The following is a 20,372-nucleotide window of genomic DNA, read 5'->3' as shown; positions in this document are numbered from 1 at the left end:
TTGAACCCAAGTCTTCTGACACTCAGTAATTTGCTTTGTGTTCAGCCCAGGCTATCAGAGGAAACCAAACATATCACATCTGTTTCCACTGGAGACCTGTATCACATCAATAATGCAGCATCACCAGACTCTCCCTGAAATACTCCTGTGTAAGAGAGAGAGGAAGAACAGGACTGATTTTTTAAAGGGCAAAGAACTCTTTTCCCTTTCTGAGTCATATTTTCTATTTCTGTCAAACTAAACCATTCTATTTAGCTATCTTCTTTATACAACAGCTCTTTTTTTTGCCATATTTTCATTGCTTAAGTTTTGAGTGATTGGGCTATCATCACATTCACAGTTTTCAAATAACTCTTAGCAAAATGTGTTGTAGGTGAGGCCAAATCCTGGAAAACAAGAAACATGTTGTTGGATGAAAACCTTCTGAAGGTGGTGTTCTGTGGCAGCTATCAATGTACTCTTAATTTGCTCTATGTGTTAAGAACCCGTTGTACGATGGCAGGCTGAATCCCTCACAGCAAACTACTTGGCCAAGTTATGTATCCCTACCTATCCTACAGATTCTTCTTGTTGGAAAAAAGCTTTTGGGGCTTTAATGAAGCATTTATTTTATTTTTAGTTTATATGGGGTTTTATGTTCCCAGAAGTGGAGTGGTTGCAAAAGGCAGGTTCCCTAATGGTTTGGTTTACTGGCTGCCCAAGAGAATTTGTAACTCTGTGTTTGCATTGAGTACTGAGCACTGCTGGAAGGCTCTGCTCCTACCTTACTTGTATAACTTTCTACATGATGCTGTGCACTTATCCTTCTGCTGGTGCTACTGGTGGTGAAAATAACTAATTTTTAGGACTTGCAAAGAGTGTATTTGAGCTACATTTTTTTCTCCTTTCCCTCTTCTCCTTTCTCATTTTTCTTTCCCCATCTCCTTCTACCTTTCCCATCTCCTTTACTATTTTCCTTTTCCTTTTCTTTTTCCCTGCTTAAAACCTCTCCTCTCCTCTCCTCTCCTCTCCTCTCCTCTCCTCTCCTCTCCTCTCCTCTCCTCTCCTCTCCTCTCCTCTCCTCTCCTCTCCTCTCCTCTCCTCTCCTCTCCTCTCCTCTCCTCTCCTCTCCTCTCCTCTCCTCTCCTCTCCTCTCCTCTCCTCTCCTCTCCTCTCCTCTCCTCTCCTCTCCTCTCCTCTCCTCTCCTCTCCTCTCCTCTCCTCTCCTCTCCTCTCCTCATTTTAAAGCACACACTTGGTTTCATAGGTTGTTTGTGCATAAGCTGATAACCTTTATTTGGTCCTTGTCAGACCACGCTTTGGTACATCAGTACTGCCATCAGTTTTAGTTTATCCACTTGAATATGTTCCATCCCAGGCTGGCTGGGCATCCAGGAGATGTGTAGCCAAGTTAATATATCTCAGCCCTCAGCAGGCTCAAGGTCCAAAAGCAATTCAAAAGACAACCTAAAGTACTTGGTGTACTTCTCTGAAATACTGTGACATCTCTGGGTTCCAAACACAGACCTGCAGTTCTCAGCGTAGAGATCCAACAAAACAAAGTCAGAGAGAAGGCCCTTGCTTGTTATAAGTGCAATCTGAATACCAGATAAAAAGAATAAATATGGAAAGGATTCTTTGCATAGTATAAAAAATATGAGGCATTTTGCATAGGTTTCAGGAACTTTTCTTTGCAATTTCTCAGGCACAGAGTAACAGAAGTACAGAATGGTCATTGCTATCTTAACTTACACCCTGCTAGCAGAACTAGTTCCAGTCAAAACAGTAGCTCTAGTCTGAAAGTCCATTTTTAAGCTACAAATAATAGGTTACTTAGCTATTTTTAATTAGCTAATTTATTACATTGATAAAAACAAGAGCTGATATGAATTTTCTACATATGCTCCAGAGTATATTATACTAAATGCCAAGGTTTCCTGCGTCTTTATTGCTTGAATTGGAATTCATAGCTTCATCTTATTTAATAGCAGGGAAAGTTTTAAGATCATCACTCCAAGTCTGGCCACTGGTCACAGAGGGGTGAGTGGTTGGGGTGGGTTTTTTTCCTAATCTTAGCCTCATATACTTTGTTTGTTTGCTTGTTTCCCATGGCAGTAGCAATTCTGATATGATTAATGGTGGAGGCTCTGATATAGTTAATGATGATTTGATAACAAATGCAGAGGAAAAGAGCAACATTGAGAAAGAACCATGAAAAATTATCCTCACAGAGGAAATATATGTTTTAATTCCTTACAAACCTACATCAAACACAGTTAATCTACATTGTGTATTACAGTCATCCAGCTTATTTGACATTTTGGTACAATCAGAGGCAACTTTGCCTTTCACTGTGTAGCAAGTCTGGGTCTAGATAATCCACTGAGAGTGAATGGCAATTTGCATGTCTGCTCTTCTTTCAAAATTAATTATAGCAGACATACACATTGCTGGGAACATTTGCCTGAGTAAAGTAACACACAGCCATGAAATCTGGTGATTGAAAGGTAAAGGGAATTCATGTTTTCATATGAACAAGCTTTTTCACAAACAAAGGGAAAAACAATAATGAAAGGAACTACTAGTTTATCTTACTCCAGTTCTTACTGTCACTCCCAATTCAACGATTTTTTTTTTTTATTTTTGAGGCATTAATTACACTAATCACTTTATAAATATATGTATTTTTAACTGACATCTGGTGAAACCCTTGAAACTAGAGGAGACAGAATGTGAATCGCTCCCGGGTCAGTTGTGACAAATTGCAGGAAGCCTGTGACGGTCACACCCGGAGGTTATGAACCACGCTCAGGGGCAGATGTCACTCACTTTCTTTTAGATGTTCTGTGCTTGTCTTCTCAGGTTGTTTAAAAAGAAGCAGGAGCTATTCAGCCATGTTATTTGCCTTCACTTTTGATTTGCCGATACAAGACAACTGCAAGTAACTGCAAAAAAGTGTGTTTGTTATTTGTGGACAAAACCACATAGAAGCCAATCAGGAAAATTTCCCAAACTATTTTGCTGGAAGGGAAGAGCAGTGCAGTATTTCCCCCAAATAAATGAAGTTACTTCTTTTTTTTTTTTAATTGATTTTTTTCTAGGTGTTCTTCTTCCACTTCTCTTGGTGCTGTATGATATAAGTTCTTTCAGATGGAGACCATCCCAAAGATGCTTGACCCTAGCTCCAATGAGATATGTATGTACAGTTGTTTCATACTTAATCTTCTTATTTTTTGAACATTTTTTGTTGCTCCATTGAAAATCCAGAATAAATTATGTGAGTGTGTATCTTGTAAGGCAAGTTCATCAAATAGCTTGTATTATCTTTTAGCCTTCAAAGCAGTATTTGGAGTCACTGGGAGAGCACTAGCCTATGAGAAATAATGCCAAAGCATATTGAACAGGGTTTTGAAAATTTATTTTGTTACATACTACATTAAAAGTACACTACATGCATGCAAAAACACTTGTGTGTAGGTTCATTAGAATGAACCAATAACCTCCGTCTTTTTTTCACCTAGGATGATAAGTGATAGATAGGTTTTTAGCCTTGGTAATTTAAAATTGTATATGTTCAAAACCAAACTTGATACCAGCATTTTTTGCAACTCTGTGCAAAGATTTTTTTCATGAAGGAGAAAGATGCTCCTTCCTGGTATCTACATTGTCTATTGCAAGTCCCAAAATCAGAGAGTCCTGGCAATATGGAAACAGCTCAAAGAAGAAGTAATTGGGGGGAAAGGTGAGCAGATTGCCTCCTCCACATGGAGATAGGACATCCATGAAGTAGAGTTTGTCCATCCAGTCCATGAGCTGGGTTAGCCAGCCACAAGCAACCACCATCACACAACCCCTACTACTTCACAGGTATTCAATTATCTCAATGTTTTCCCCTGTTTCTTGGGGATGCACCTGCTGCTTCCCAGCATTTCCTCAGGCTGCTGGGGAGCAGGGCTGCCTTTTCATTATACAGAATACACAATGCCAGTGTCAGATGGGGAAATTCCTAACTGGTCTGGTGAGACACTGGAACAAAGCAAGCAATCATAATCACATTTGGAATTAATATTAAAATGACTTCCAGTAATCTGCATGAAAGCACAGCCTATCAGTCAGGAGAATGAAGCACTGATTGCATCCTTTCTTTCATAAGCAGAGTTTTCTTAGACCAGCACTCCCCACATACTTACATATTTGTGCAGTGTGGTAGGTGTTTTACCCTATATTATTAAAGGATTAATTTAGCATTTAATAAATTGAAACTATCACAGTATCTTTTTTGTATGCTGTCAAGAGAGATTAACCCAAATTTTTGACCTGATTTTTTTTGTTTTGCGTTTCCCTTCCTCCATGACCTGCAAGCAGTCTTTTACTCTACACTAGACTTGTCATCACTGCTGTGGAGAGACAATAAGTTAACACAGAGTACTCATTCAATAGAAATAGTTCTTAGGGTCTATTTTTAGGGTCAGTTTGTTCTGATGAATCGTGAATATCCTTTAAGATTCATTGCTATCAGTATCAGAGTAATACAAGATCTGTTCAAAACTCAAGGTCAAATTCAAGGTTTAATGGCACATGGGAACATAAAGGAGCACAAAAAACATATTTAGGACTCTGTTGTAGGAACCCTTGTGTTGCCAGAAGAAGAGCCACCTTGTTTCTGCCAGCTCTTCTGCAGCTTCTCTGTAGAAAAGGGTCTTTGGTGTAAAGTCAATAGCATTTCTTAGAATGCTTCTAAAAAGTGAAAGGTACTGTTACTAAGCAGCACAGGTGTGAACAGCCTGGGGGGTTTTTGTGTGTGATAGGAGCTAAACCCTTCCCAGGCTAAGGGCAGCACCTTTCAATTGTGCAGGCTAAAATAATGTTGCTGCTGCTGGTCTTTTCAATGCTCCCACTGGGGTAGGTTATGACCTAGTTAATCTATATGTCTATGTATCACAAAGGTGAACTGTAGAGTTCTTTGAGCTCCTCTTTGCTCTGGACCCAAGGGCCTCAGTCAGCATGCTTATGCATTTTCTCTTCAGTTACACTTATGCTGTGTTTTGAATTTTTATAATTGTCAAAAGTAGCAAAGAATATTTTCATAAATAACACTGAACTTTGCCCTAAAGTTGTAGAATGGTGATTTAACAGTGATCAGTATGTGTTAAGTCCTGAAACTAGACAGGAAATAAAGCTCCTGTTCAGAACTAGAGCTTGAATTCTATAATTATACAACACTTAGCGACTCAGATTGCAAGCCATTGCTTATTAAATATAATTCATAGCATTTTACATGGAGGACTTGATTATTATTCTTTTGGTATACATGACACAGATCGTACCTCCGCTTTTATTTTGAATGGTAATCTTGCAACATTCGGTTATGTTAGTCAAATGACCAGCAGGACACTAATTGTTCTCAAAGAGCTTTTTAACTTCAAAGGTTTCAAATTTTAAAATTCAGATAAAGTACAACTTGGTAATGCTTTTCTGTATTGATACAAGCAGGCTGAATTTACAGAATGTAGTAGATCTACAGGAAACATTTGCCCAAGCCAGGGAATATTCATAGCAGAAAGCCTATAAAAATCTTCTTTTCTTTAATATAAGAAACATTACCATGAAAGAGTGAAATCAAATAAATTAAAAAGAACTAGCAACACCATGTGTGCTTGCTGTTACTTTTGCTTTCATTATGACACAACTCTCCCTAAATTTAAAAGGAAAAAGCGAGGGTACCTTTCAATTCTGCAGGTGAAAACAATGTTGCTGGTGCTGTTCTTTTTAATGCTCCCACTGGGGTAGGTTATGACCTAGTTAATCTATACATCTGAAGAAAAGACAATTGACTTGCCATAAAATTTCAGCAGAGGTACTGAAAGGACAATCTGGCCTGTAAGTACTGGGGGATTATGTATGTGAGTAAAGCAGCAAGGCTTTGGCCCCAGCTGTCAAGCACTAACTGTGTTGTTCATGTAGCAAGGTAGGAGGAGCACTGGGAGCTTCTGTAGTCTTGAGTGCTCCTGAAAAACACAGGTATTCCATGCAGAAGCAAAATGTATGCCTCATCTTGTGATGCAGAACATAGCTGATTTTCAGTCTTTTCTGTATATCTAGTTTTTTTTAGAGAGTTATTTGGTTGAATTTATTTTATAGATATTATTAGTGCAGATTAGGTCATTTTGCCCTGAAGCACTCAAAAAGACAGAACTTGAAATAACGTTTAGTTTTCCTGAAATTTATTTGTGATTACGTTTGGCTATTGAACAGAAGGGTGGGAAGGGCCTTTTCACATTCTCTTTTCTCATTGCTGGTTTGAATATTTTGTGTGTGAAATGAAGCTTGTCATGCATGTGGATTAAAAAGCCCCAATACCTCCATTTATTATGCACTCTTTTTTTTGGTGAACGCTTATTACTCGTGCATAGCCAGCAAATGAGGATCACAGATGTATTAGGAACTGTTCATTTAGCTTTTAACTAACTGATCAGTGTGGAAGAAAATATTACACAGGTATTTCCAAGTTGCACCTGCAGGTGTAAATCAGTACATGGCAAAACAATTAACTGTCTCTATCAGAATTTCTGATGATGTCTCAACCATAGTCAGAGCACTTACATTCTTCATTACTTTTGATTTTCCTAGGTGTCCTTACCACAAAAGACTGTGTCAATCCCTGTCTCAAATATAACATATTCCATCTCAAGTGTGTGAAATTTATCTCACCTAACTTTGGAAGGCTATGACATGCCTACATCACTTCCAGAGTAGTGACAGATATGGTCTTCTGTTGGAATGGCAGTTTGAGGGGAGTGGATTTCTGCAATTACTTTTTTCTTCCTAGTGATGAGAGAATAACTTAAAGTTTAGGTTTTGATGTTTCAGATTTTCACATTTCTGACTTTTCCCTTTGCTTATCTGTACTGTTTACATGTATTCTGCTGGACCCTTTTTGCATAACATCATAAGAGTGCAGCAAAGCAAAAATCTCAGGGTCATGTTCAACAGATCTCTATTTTGCATCTCATAATGCTTTCGACATCCCAGCATCTAGTTCTTTACACCACTCAGTGACTTCATGCATATCTATTTTACTTATAGATCCTTGAGGGAATTCTGCATTTGCCTTTCAGCTTGGCTACCTTTTCTCTCTCTATTCAAAAATTTAATTTAGTTATGATTAGGAATTTGATTGATGGATGTGCTGAAGCATAGACAATTTTTTTTTTAAGGAGAAGAATGGATAAGATAAACATTTCAGGAGAATGGCAGGTGGTTTCATTTCATTGGGCAACAATTTGAGAATAACAAGTAACTCCTGAGTGGATCACATTAAAGAGGTGACTTAAATAACAAGAAATAGTTGCAGAACATTTGGATATGGAAAGATGTCCTTGAAGTTGTATGATGAACATTTTAGCACAGATACCAGAATGAGAGATGTTTTAATTACAGGTAAAAGTGGTTTGGTTGCTGTCTGAAACTCTGCTGTCCTTATTTACTGTTGCTCAGTAGGCATGATGCCTGAGGTTGGGAAAGCCATGTAGGAGATGGTAGATAAGCGTATGTGTAAGATCAAGCATATCCTTATTTAAAAGGATGTGTTCCCTGAAAGGTTTTCATGGAGAAATTTCCAGCAGGGATTTTTCTGAATTGAGTTAGGAGGAGTACCAAATGTTAGGTGTGGCCTATGGAAATTCACTCTAGTTCTGGCATTCCTCCTATTATCTTGGTTACTTATCTACTTGGAGTCCTCCCTCCACCATTAGCCACATGCTGTGCACAAGGTTTGTTTTAGCAATAGAGATGCAGACAGCATTGTTCTTTCTTCATTGGCATAAGCAACATATTGGGGACCCAAATACATTGAGAGATTATGAAATGTTTACAGTAACTGAGGCTAACTGAGGAGTAAAATGAAAACAAAATATCCTAAAAGAGCAGCATGACCAGCTGAAGAGTGTATTTTAGGACTTATCAAGCATGAGATAAGTCACATTCTCCTCATCTGAAAGGGAACATAACACAGTGAACAGGACCTCTGGGTGATTAAATTTCAAGTAATAGATTTAAACCCAAAGACTGATGAATGGGAAATTAGACCTTAACTGTTTTATCTTTGAATTTTGGTATTTACATGACTCTATGCCTGACTTTTCTCAACAATAAGGTAAATTATATCAACTTTAGTAAATGCATCTTGAAAAGGAAAGAATCCATTATTTGCTTAAAGGAGAACTCATCTCTTGGGACTTCATTGTGACAGGATCTACATCGGAGCACCATTACCTGTCTCACAGAGACAGGCTAGTTCCCAAGGCTCCCATGACTGCATCTTCCCTAGAGGTGTCCCATAGCACAGATGGCAAAGTTGGCTCGCAGCAAATACAATTATTTGGTCCCAGTATGTCAAGAAAACACACTGTTCCTCATTCTGAATACAGACATAAAACCCTGATACCTTTTCTGTTCTCTCTCTCTGGCCGATGCTTCTCTGTCTCAAATGTCTCATAGTGGGGAGGCTTAGTTTTTGGGTTTGGTTTGTGAGTGGTTTTGGTGTTTTGGGTTTTTTAATTCCATTTTCACTTTTAAAAAAGTTCCTCACTACTAATGGTGGGAAAAGTCTTACTAAGAATATGAGACATGTCAAATGGGATCGAGTAGAAACCTGATCCTCTGAGCTCAGTGTTTCCTTTCTCATAAAAGCCAGAAGAGTAAAACTGTTCAGCTGTGTGTTTCCCATACATCTTCAACTACTACAGAGGTAAATAATCATCAATAATAAAACAAGTGAACTAAAAATTGTCTTAAATAAGATTAATTCCTTTTTTGTTACATTAAATTATATAAGTGAATTTATTAACTTATTAACTTCAACTTTTCTATAAAAGATCACTTTGAATTGTCAAAGGGACATACTTGTCTAAACCTGTTCAATAAAAATATTTATTTTAAAATAAAGTATTGGTTAATTATTTGGGGTTTTTTGGATCGCTTATTGCATTAACTGAATAACTATCCTCCATTGTCCAAATGCTCATGAAGCTGATGAGGCCCCAAATTTACCCTGTCTCAGACATTGGCCTGTGAGTGACTAAGGCAAAGATGCAGAGGAATTGTCTGAGGAAATTGAAGGGTCATGAAAGGGATCAATGCTCTTATGTGAAGTTTAGGTGGAGCCACACCTAACAGCTCATAAACAGTTAGTTTTTCAATTAATTTAATTGAAATAGAGAGTAATGGAGCAAGGCCAATTTGGGTAGGCTTTCTGATGGATTCTGGAAATGGGGATGTACTAGTTCATTAAACATAGCTAAGTTGCAAGAAAATTAAGTGGATTTGGGTTCTTTATCAGTGGAATTAAAGAAAAATGTTTTTCCTGTGTGTTGTTTGAGACAAAAGGGATGCAAAAATATTACCTGAGCAAGGAAAACACATAAGAGGGCATTAAACTCTGTGGAGACAAGGTACTGGGAAGAATTTTTATCCTCCAGAGCCTTGTGTGTATATTTTATAGTTAGTGATAAAATAAATGGGATGCTTAGTGTTTATGGAAAAGTAATCTGGGGAACCAGTGGAATAGATATTTCTTTTATCAACTTTTCACTAATTGATGTGAAAAATCAGGGAATGGATTTTGTTCCTGGTCATACATGTGTATATCTTCACAAGTGCCTCAATGAATGATGAAATTGATGACTTTTTTATTTCAGAAAGTGAAGAAAAAAGAAAGTGACTTTTTTATTTCAGACAAGTGAAACTCAAAAACTGTATGCTCTTAGTTTACTTATTGTAGCATCTGCTTTTGTAATTTATTTTACCTGGAGGACCGCTTAAAATGTTGCATGTGGCTCTAACCACTCTAAACTCCTGCTTGGGATGAATAAAATGTAAACATAAACCAAACTGAACTGAGGTTATTCTAAGTGGACCATTGACATATTAATGAATAATAGACAAAATGAACTTCTGTGTGGGCTATAATTACACAAACGTGTGGAAACTTTGAAGCAGAATTTCTAGAAGAAATTAAAAGGTGGAATTTGTATCTCTGGTTTAACCATTCCTGGGCACTGCATAAAGCCTTTCCACCCCATGACACTGGCAGGACACATCCATCTGCAGAAAGTCCAGGGGGATCCTTGCTGTGATGAGACCCACAGAGTTGCATGGTCCTGGTACAATACAGTCATCCTAAATCCTCTGCAGCGTGGAGGTGAAGTTTATTTTAACATGGGCTGTGCTGCTCTGTTGAAGTGCTGTCAGTGGAGCTGCAGACAGTTTGTGACATGGGAAGTGACGAGTTTCGAGATCAAATCATTTCAGTGCACCAGTATGAAGAATTTCATATATAGATATAATGAGGATATCACAGAACTGGCAACTTCCAATCCCACTCTCACACTTTTCTAGAGGTGTTGCTGTTACCTCCCACTCATAGAAAAATATCTAACACTTCATATGTATTTCACATGAAAAGAGCTACAGACATGAAGTAGAAGCTGACTGGGATTGGAACCTATTTTTCAGTAGTTTCTTGACAAGACAAACTACAAAATCTACTGATAAACAGAGATATAATGCCAATAGAAGGCTGCTGTGAAGATGTTCTGGGATTTGTCTAGTAAACCATAGCTGGGATTTGTTCTAGTAAACTAGGAAAAACTAGATGTAAGGGAAAAATTTGTTTAACCTTTGAGAAATGTCAAAATACTTTCTTAAAACACTGTCTCAAAAAATAGAGAGCATGGCCATTTTTTTCCAATACTTTTTTTCTTTAAATCTGAGATTTAAAAATGGATTAAAGTGATCAGTTTGGAAAGCAGCTAAAGCTTATATTGAGCAAATGCTTACATTTTTAAAAAATATAATTTGTATCTCCAAGACATGTATCTCTTCTAGGCTAGTCTTTTCTGAAGAAAATATGACTGCCCTACACATTGCTGATAAACATGGGTCAAGATTCTTTTGAATCCATCAACTAAACCACTTTTTTACAGCCTCCAACTCAAACATAAGCACCCATAACTACTCAAATAAAGGGGATTTACCTGGGTATTGTTCATATTGTTTCTGTGGGACAAGCAGAAGAAATAGAATATGCCTCAAAGTAGCATAAAATGAACAATCAAAGCCAAGGGACACAGCCTGAATAAATTTTGAGACTGTGATCCTGAAATGAATGCAAACCTATACAACATAGCCTTAGGATTAATGTCAGCTGGAAAATGGTCTGGAAAGAAGGCAAAAGTGTTAGTTTCCTTTCTTCAAATACCTGCTTCATGCTTTCCAATATAGTAGCTAGGGTTCAAAGGAGAGTCCGTTTGCTTATTAAAGGAGAGGACTTTTTATTTTGAGGAAGGAAAATTCGAGAGGTGACATAGAGCCTTTAGGCTAACATGGCATTCTACTGAAGATGCTGTAACAATGTGACATTTTATTACTGAATTTAGACCATTCAGAATTAGGAACTTGATATTTACCTTATATATATATTCTGTGATTCTGTGGTTCTTTCTACAGAACTGGCAAAACTCATTTATCTCAGAAGGTGATGAAAAGGTAATTATTGCCCCAGCTCTGAAATTATGCTTCCAGCTTGTGCCTTGCTGTGGCTATTTGCCCTAAACACAGCAGAGTAATTAATACATTATATTACTGAAAATGGTTGTGGGACCCATTTCTTAGAAGTATGGGTTAGTCAAAATTAAGAACCCTGGAGCTGATGTAAATATAATTTAATTTTTGAAAAATAATTCATGACATGAACATTAAAGTTCTGACCTTGAATAAAAGGTTATCTCTCAAGCCAAGGTTTTTAAAATCTGAACAACTTTTACTGACACTGGCATTTTAATAAGATGGAATCTTACTTGTGGAAACTAATAAACATATGACAACAATGACCCTGCTAGCAGTATGTCAGATATGACACCTACTGATGTATGTGGGGACACTGGTAAAAGGACAATATGTCAGTCTGAAAATTTATTTGCCTTTCAATATATTTGTTTTATTCTGTTTGGCTGTTTCAAGTGATGAAAAACTGAGCCTTTTCACAGCTGAATAAGTATTCCATGGGACTATTCCTTTCTAACAAATTATAACTCAAATTTTGTGCTTGGCTGAAAATGAGTAATTAATCATGGTGGTCATTTGTCACAGGCTCTGTAACTCTGGAGAAACAAATCTTCATATTCAGAGATGCCTAGAATTTGCTCATACATGTTAGCTGTTTCCACTTACGTTTTTTGGCAAGGCTGCTGACCTTTCTCTATTTTTATTTTTTTTTTAAGTAGTAAAGCGCAGTGGGAATCCAATGGCTATGTGGTGAAGCAGGTCATGAACTCTGTGCTTTCAGAATGTACTGTAACAGTGAAAAAAAAATCAAACCCAACTCTTTTTTCCCTCTGTGATGTTACAAAGTGTTTGAAAATGTGGTGAGAAAGAGCCATGGAAGTGGGCATTTGCAGTTATAAGAAGTGTTTGATTTACTATAAATAATTGTTCCAACATTTAGCTTTTTTTGAAGTTCTCAATCAAATGCTATTCCCAATTTGGTAAATATTTTCAGGAGCTTTTTCTTTTCAGCCAGAAAGAGATTGAAAACAGGACTGAAAAAGAGGTGTGCAGCTTACATGAAGTCTTGACAATAACTTTCTTTTGCCATCCTGCTAAAATGCTTTTCAAAAGCACATTGGTGAAAGCTGCAATGTTGAGAATAAAGACTTACCTGATATTTAGATGAAGGGAAGAGGGGAAAGTGCATCTGATTTTTGTCTCTCACAATTTAGTTGTACTCACGACTATGCTGTGTCAAATATAAATTTGCCTTGGTGTAAGTGAGAGAAGGCTTAGACCCAAAACTTGGATGTTTTGGAAACCAGCAGCAGGCTAAGTTTCTACAAAACACAGATGTTGAAATACCTGGAGCTTAGAGCCTTTTCTTTTGGAGCTGACCTCTTTGTCATAAAGCAAGAATGCTCAAAGGCTGGTCTTCACTTGTTCTCTTGTCCTGCGTTCAGTTTTTTCACACTGAATAAGACCTGAATGTGTAAGCAATGCACTCTGTAATGGGGGATCCTTGCCTGCACTGGATGTGGACCCTGCTGAAAGTGAGGCAAGACCAGATGCCTCCCTTATGGCTTCAGTTACACCATAATCCTCTGAATTTTGGCCATTCCATTCCAGGAGAAAAACATCAGAGCATGATGCTAATTCTGATGTAATTTGTAGATTTATTTTTACTGTGTGAATAAAGAAAAACTTGTGCTTGCCTTTTTTTTTAAATTTATTATTAACATGCATTGAGATGTGGACAGTTTTATCTATTTTTTACACTTTTTTGGCAGCTATATTTTAAAACTTTTGAATTTTCATTTAGTTAGAAATGACATTTCTATTGTTCAGACAATATGTAACCATACCTAAATTATTATTTTTACTGCTCCAGTACTAAATTTGGCCTAACCCATTTAAGTCATTTTTAGAGACAGATTTGCATTTGAGCTGATTATGTGAATGCCAAGTTTCAGCCTACAATGACTGAAAACAGCTGAATAGTGAAATAGTGAGTGGCACTGTTCATAAAGAAAACAGCTCCTGACCCTCAATGACAGCTCTGTGAATATGACGGGACAACCACTCGAGGATTGTTCACAGTTATTGCCACGTAGTTTCTTAATTTGTTGCTATCCTCCATCATCAGAACATGTTCTGTAACTCACATTTTTAGAGTGCTGAGTTTTATTTCTGTCTGTTTCGTCCGAGTGATATCTTGTGAAGGGCTACAATATTCACAATCTCACTTGCATTTATTTTCATATGGCTGCACTCTCCCTTTGGGCATAGCCTTCAGACAGAGATGCTGCAACGCGCTGTGCCACAGCAAGGGTAGCCCCAGGAAATCCCTACTTCAGACAGTCCAATAAAGCACAGCTTTTCTTGGTTTTCCCTTTTTTGGGATAGTAAGTTGCAATTAGCTAATGTAACAATGAGTTTGGCCAGTCCTTAAATAATTTCCCCTGTGCTGAGTGAATGTGTATGCATATACAGAGTGAGGGTGAGTGGGACGAGCACCAGTGCCTTACAACAGATTCCTTACTGGGGTTCTGTAGGTGTGTGCCACCCCTCACTCCTATTTTTTTTTTCCCTCTTCATTTTTAACTCTTTCTCCTGCTCTACACATCAATGAGAATTCACTCCTATGGAAATAAGTCTGAGGTCTGGGGGAGCCAGGCTCAAGAAGTGCACACTCACAGTCACCATGTTCCCCTCTGAATATCTCACACCCTGCCTCTAATTTATAGGCAACAATGCACAATTTTGTCTCAGGAAGTCTGATGGAAAGCTCCAGTCCTGGAATATTAGTCCAAAGGGCAAAATATGAATGTCACCAACACGCTTCATGGATTACACAGACTATAACTTTTGTTACGTAGTCAATAATTTTTTCCTGAAGAACACTGCCAAGATAATTTTTAGTATTTGAAGCATTTCTAGACTCTACTTGAAAAAACCAACCAACTAAATAGCAAAACCCAGAATAAAGAAAACAGAAATAGAAGGAAGCATTTTGGGGGATACCCCTATTATTTCTCTAAACCAGATCCTGAATTTTAAACCTTGATACTTCATTGCCCATTCATATCTGCAACAGAACAGATTCAAACGCATAATTTTGAAAGACTTCATATAAAGAAATGCGTCTATTCATCCAGAACTCTGGGGTAGTATCATTCAGACATGTTTGTCAGTGGAAGGGAGTAAGGATCTATGGAGAAGGCTCTCTGTTTCTTCTACAGTGTGGAGTGTAGATCTGGTACTCAACATATTAAATAAAAAGGGACAGGGTAGAAAACTTTGTAGAAAATAACTAGTTTCACCCAGGAATTTTTATGGAATTTTAGGGAATTTTTCCCCTTGATTTTGGGACTGCCAACAAAACATGGATTTATTTTTGAGCAACAGCCACACTAAAAAATTTACCCAAACCAAAGTAAACCAGGAACCAACCCAAAATATATGTTCTTTTTTCTTTTTTTTTTAGGGTCTAAATTCAGAATTTTTAACATTATTCTTTGTTTCACTGAGGACCTAGGAAGTTTCTTGCAAAGAAATCTGCCACTTATCTGTGTTTGTAGGTGAATGGGATGGAACAGTCTGAAGAGTACTTGAACAATTGGTTCTGCTGCAACTTTTACAAAGCCTTTGGTTTAGCCTTGTTAGACATTTTGTGCCTCAGATTTTATACAGTGTTTGAAGTGTCTCTTTATACATTATTCATGTTCCCATGAGCACAATATTGAATTTTGGCATCCTGCCAAGAGCTGGTAATATTCAGTTCCAAAATGAGACTGAAAAGGAAAGGAGGGGAGGAAAAGATCATATTTCTCATTTTTCACTGAAATTTATCTGGCCAGTGACCTACTTGAGTATTTTGAATATCATGACAGAAAAAAGTGGATTGATGAAATAATTTCTACAGATATCTGAGTGAAAATGAAATTAAATTGAGGGAATACAATCTTAAAGAGACTGGGACAAATTTACCATTGGGATTATGAAAGAGACTGGGACAAATTTACCATTGGGATTATGCCATCTAGGGGTAGTATAGAATTTATTGTAGTTTTCTTATAGCAGAAACTGAACATGTAAATTTGTATTAGTAAATAGGTGCTATGACCTTTCAAACACTGAGGCTTGGGTGAGGATCAGATGAAATTTGAGAAGTTCACATTTTAGTACTGGCACAACCCCTGTAAACTCAGCTTTATTACACTCCTACAGGAGCTTCTGCCTAAAGCCATGGATGCAGTCAATTCTGATGTTGATAGAAAGCTGTCTTATCTTCAAGGAAAAACCATGAAGGAATGTTGTACCACTGCCTTTCCTGCATGAGGACAGCATTCACATGGCTCAGATTTCACCAGTAGAAATCACCTCCTCCCACAGCTTTGTCAGACAGGATGCCACAGAGCATGGTATTTCTCTGGCTTGTGCTAGCCCTGAAACAAATGCCTCTCCACTCATTTGATAATATTTGTCAAAAAGGCAGTGGAAAGTAACAGGTCTTGTAAAGTAGACACAAATTAACTTCATGCTCTTGTCCTGGCCTGCTTGAATTGCCTGCTATGGAGAAGCAACCTGTGACTTTTCATGATATTTAGCAAAACAACAACATGAAATAATTGCTTGGACTTCATCTGAGTGAGAAGTCAACCAAGTGTGCACTCAAACCAAGAACTACATGGGCAAACCCAAAAGTTAATAACCATGCTGGTGACCTCTGTGCCAGCACCTAAGATGGATGATCTCAGAGATGGCTCCTTAAGAAGTCATCCAACTCACCCAGCACTGCCTTGCAATGCATAAAGCTCCTGTTTGGCCCCTAGAAGCAAGGATTTCTAGACAAAAATCATCATCTGGTTTAATCAAAACTGGCAGCTGTTAAATTTATGTTGATAAACTAGAATAACTCCACTTTTTTAGTGACAATCACCACTGCAGTGGGTTGCAGAAAGAACCAGCACAATTATATGATCAAAAGAGAACTATTGTTTCCAGAGTAGGAAATTCTTGGCAATTACATTCTTAGGGACTTTCTGCTCTATCAAGGACATTGTAGACACTGTGGAACACACAGGATATAAATCTATGTTTCATCCTCGTTAGCAATTATTTTGTCCATTGCACTAAGAGGAGAGCAGATACCTTAAATTCAAGTTCCTTACTGTGACCAAGAATGCATGGAGGAGCAACACCTTAGGCACTTAGAGGGATGAATAGCTCTGAATATTCCATATGATCATTCTCTCATTCACTGCTAAGCCCATGTGCAAGTGCCATGCTGGGCAAGGCCTTCTGAAAGCTTCACTCAATGTGGTATCCCTGCCTTCGATGTTGTTACCACCCTTTCAGGACATTTTCCTTTTTAGTTTGCCTTTTTAACCTTAAAAATTTATCTTTTCTTCAGGCTCTTAGGGAAGGCTGGGTTGAGAGACAAACAGCCTTCAACTTATTTTTTCCTCATGACAAGTATTGAATATTTATGTGCTGAATTGTGATGAGCTGTCCCTTCTATATTGCATATTACTGGGTATTTTAATTCATGAGATGGAATTCAGAGCAGAGAGGTGCTTCTAAATGTTTTTATAGCTCTAAAATAAATGAGGCAGACAAGTTTTTGTCTCCTCATCCGCCTCTTCAGCAAGTGCACCTCTTTACTCTTTATTTTGTGGCTCTGTAGGACCAAGCCACCTCAGAGATAGACACCATGTGAATCAAAAAAACATCATCAGCATCTTATTGGCATTCTTGCTTTTGAGAGAAGAACAGAACAAAATTGAGAAACTACTCACCTTTTTCATTTGTTTTCATCATGAGTCTGGAATGCAAAGAGTTTCTCCAGAGTTGTGCAAACAATATTTCTAAGCTGTCCTCAGAATAATTACTAAGAAGTTCTCCCTCTGGCTTCTGCACATCCTATATTCTTCCCATCATGTGAGTATGAGAAAGCATCTTAAAAATGTGTCACAACAAGAATTTTACCTTTTGGTTTTTATCTTCCCCCACTCCCAAGCTGTTGTGTTTTTCACTAACCTCACGTATTTACTTTTTGCTTAAAAAAACAAGAAAAATTGAAGTAATGTTCAGAAAGTATGAAAAGTTTAAACTTTCCAGTATAAATACAACATGCAATAAAGGCTTTAAATATCAGCATAATAACCATGAACATTTCAGCTTCCTTCTGCAAAAACTCATAAACCTGGAACAAGATAAAACTCATGTACTATTGATAATGCTCCTGAGTTGAACAAGTGAATTGGTCAAAATGGCCAAAAAATCTTACGAAATAAGTAAAAATGTCAGTGTGACATTTATTGCATGTTTAAAAGCTTGGGTGAAAAAAATATGATTTTTCTGGCTTTCTTTATGATTGCATGCTGTAAACTCCATTTTCCTTTTTCTATCCCTTTCTTTCATATTTCCCCTTTACCTCTGAAAAGGGCAGGAAAAGAACACGAAAAGTGGTAATTTAGTTTTTAATTCCTTAAAAAATTGTCATTCTTTTCTTTATTAAAAAATCAGTCATGTCAGGATTAATTCTTAAGATACGTGAGAACAGAAGAAAAAGTAGCTGTTACCAAGGCCCTCAGAGCTCCTTGAGCAGTCTTGAGGATTCCATATTGCCTGGGATCCAAGGGATACCTGGACTGCTGAGAACCACAGAGGTTCTGTGATAGACAGCGTGTTCTTGTTTGAAAAGCTGCTCTGAACTCCGGAGATGGAAAGGTCCACAGCAGCAGGGAATATTCCTTAAGGTTATGTGCAAGTAAACGTAGGAGACAACTCTTCTAGCAGACTAGAAAATAAGAAATTAAGGTGCATTCTCCGACTTATTTAACCACAGCCTTGCTTCTTGCTTTTGCAGCAAATACAGAACAATGAAAAGGTGATTCTATCACAGTGAACTCTGAGCTTTCATAACAAATATTCTTCCTTTGTGTATTTTTGTAGGTAGAAACTCAAGGAATATTGTACTTTGGGGGAGAACAGACTCTTCATGCTTCATAAGGCAAAAACCCTATTGCAGCAGTTGCATCTCTCTGTGCCATGGGTCACAGAGCTCCCTTTTACAAGACATGGTGTGGAGAAAAGCAGATCCCAACAATTGCCATATGCAAGCTGTTCATTCGAAATTACTGTTCTACTGCAAACTCTAAAATCCAATGCCAATGTATATCTAGTTATCCACCCAGCTTAATTCCTCTGAAAAAAAGTTGGGGTTTTTTTTTCCAGTATTTTATACACCTTAGTTATCTACAGAAAGAGATTGAATGATCTAATTTTAAAACTTGCCTGCCAGTGCATTGGGCAACAGACAATATTTCTTGCTAAATTTTTAATTTTTTTTTTTTAAAGGAGCATGAGGAATGGGATGCAGCATGGCAAATAAATCATTTCACCTAAGTAGAGGCAGATCACTTGCTAAGGTTGCCATAGCTGGGACCTTACTGGACAGGTCATTATTTCATCAAGAACAGAATCTGGAAGAGAATTAAGTATTACCTGGTGTCAGTGTGTTCGGGACTTAGAGGTAGAACTTATAGCCAGAGTAATTTTCTATGGAAAGTTAAAACCAGTACTATTTAAAGACATCTTGTGGACAATGGCATACAATAATATTAGAGAGAAAAATACTTTTGGAGATCTTAGGGAAGCAAATGTGTGGCTGGGGTGGCAGAGTAAGGTAATATGAGGTTCCAGTTATATGAGTGTTTCTTTCTTTAACTATCCGTAGTTTTATTTAAAAGACCTAGAAGGATAGTGAGCTCCTGGGTGCATAGTTAAACATTAAGGAACTCTTTTCTTCAAGAAGAAACTAAGGAGCCAAAGGTGTAGGATATGTAAGATTAGTCTGCCCTGGTTTTGTGCCAGTCTATAGTTTTGTGAGTTTAAAGAACCTGAGTTAGACAGAGTTTGATACCTCTATAGGTCATAAGCTGCTTGGGAGAAAGATTTTTAATGAGTTAAACACTGCCTGGAGTTGAGACACTGCAATTTTAGGGTTCTAAATGTCTCTGTCCCAGAGAAATCTAAAATACTGCACAAATAAAGAGAAACAGAAAGGTCATTTTCTCTGGCTCATGCCCTGGGAAGAGTCTCTATATGGCTCTTTTTTCCAGTTCCTCTTCTTTACCAGCATTTGCTTCCTCACAGGATGCCCTGTGTTTTACTCCTACTTTCTAATGTTTGATAGTCAGTCTAAATGAAATAAGAAAGCAACGGGTTTTGTAATAGCATCATTTGGTAGAAGCAAAACAGAAATGTGGAAAATACAGCTCCTTCAAGATCAGAATGTGTGAAGAAAGTCTGTTAAAAATTAACATAGAAGTGTTTGAGCAGGAGGGAAAGAAGGATGTTCCTGATTTAGGGATCACTTCTGAACAGCATGTGGCCATCTTGAAGAGGTGGAGGTTCAACAGATTTTAGAGAAGGGGAATTAAAAAAATATTTTTACTTAATTTATGTTGCTGCTAAGAACCAACTGAAGTGTAGGGAACATCTTTATTTTAGCTAGAGAAATGAAGGATGCAGAAGGAATGACTGAGTCAGCCCACTGTTTGCCCAGCCTGGTGTGGAGAAAATGTGAGCTCTGAATGACAAATTGTAGATATCAGTGACATAGTAATAAATAAGCCTGAAAAATATGAAGGACAAATATATAATTCTATGGTACTACTAAGGATCCTTTACTTAGGGATCCTTTATTTAAGAATCCTTTAATCCAGGCTGGTCAGGAGTCCACACACTCCACAAGGAATCCACAAGGAGGAGGAATGAGGTGCCCAGGGTGCAGGAGCCTTTGCCAGTGGCAGGCCTTAGCAGAGTACTCATCAATA

Source organism: Ammospiza caudacuta, chromosome 1 (assembly GCF_027887145.1).
Source record: "Ammospiza caudacuta isolate bAmmCau1 chromosome 1, bAmmCau1.pri, whole genome shotgun sequence".
Classification (NCBI taxonomy): domain Eukaryota; kingdom Metazoa; phylum Chordata; class Aves; order Passeriformes; family Passerellidae; genus Ammospiza; species Ammospiza caudacuta.
This window is presented reverse-complemented; position numbering follows the sequence as displayed.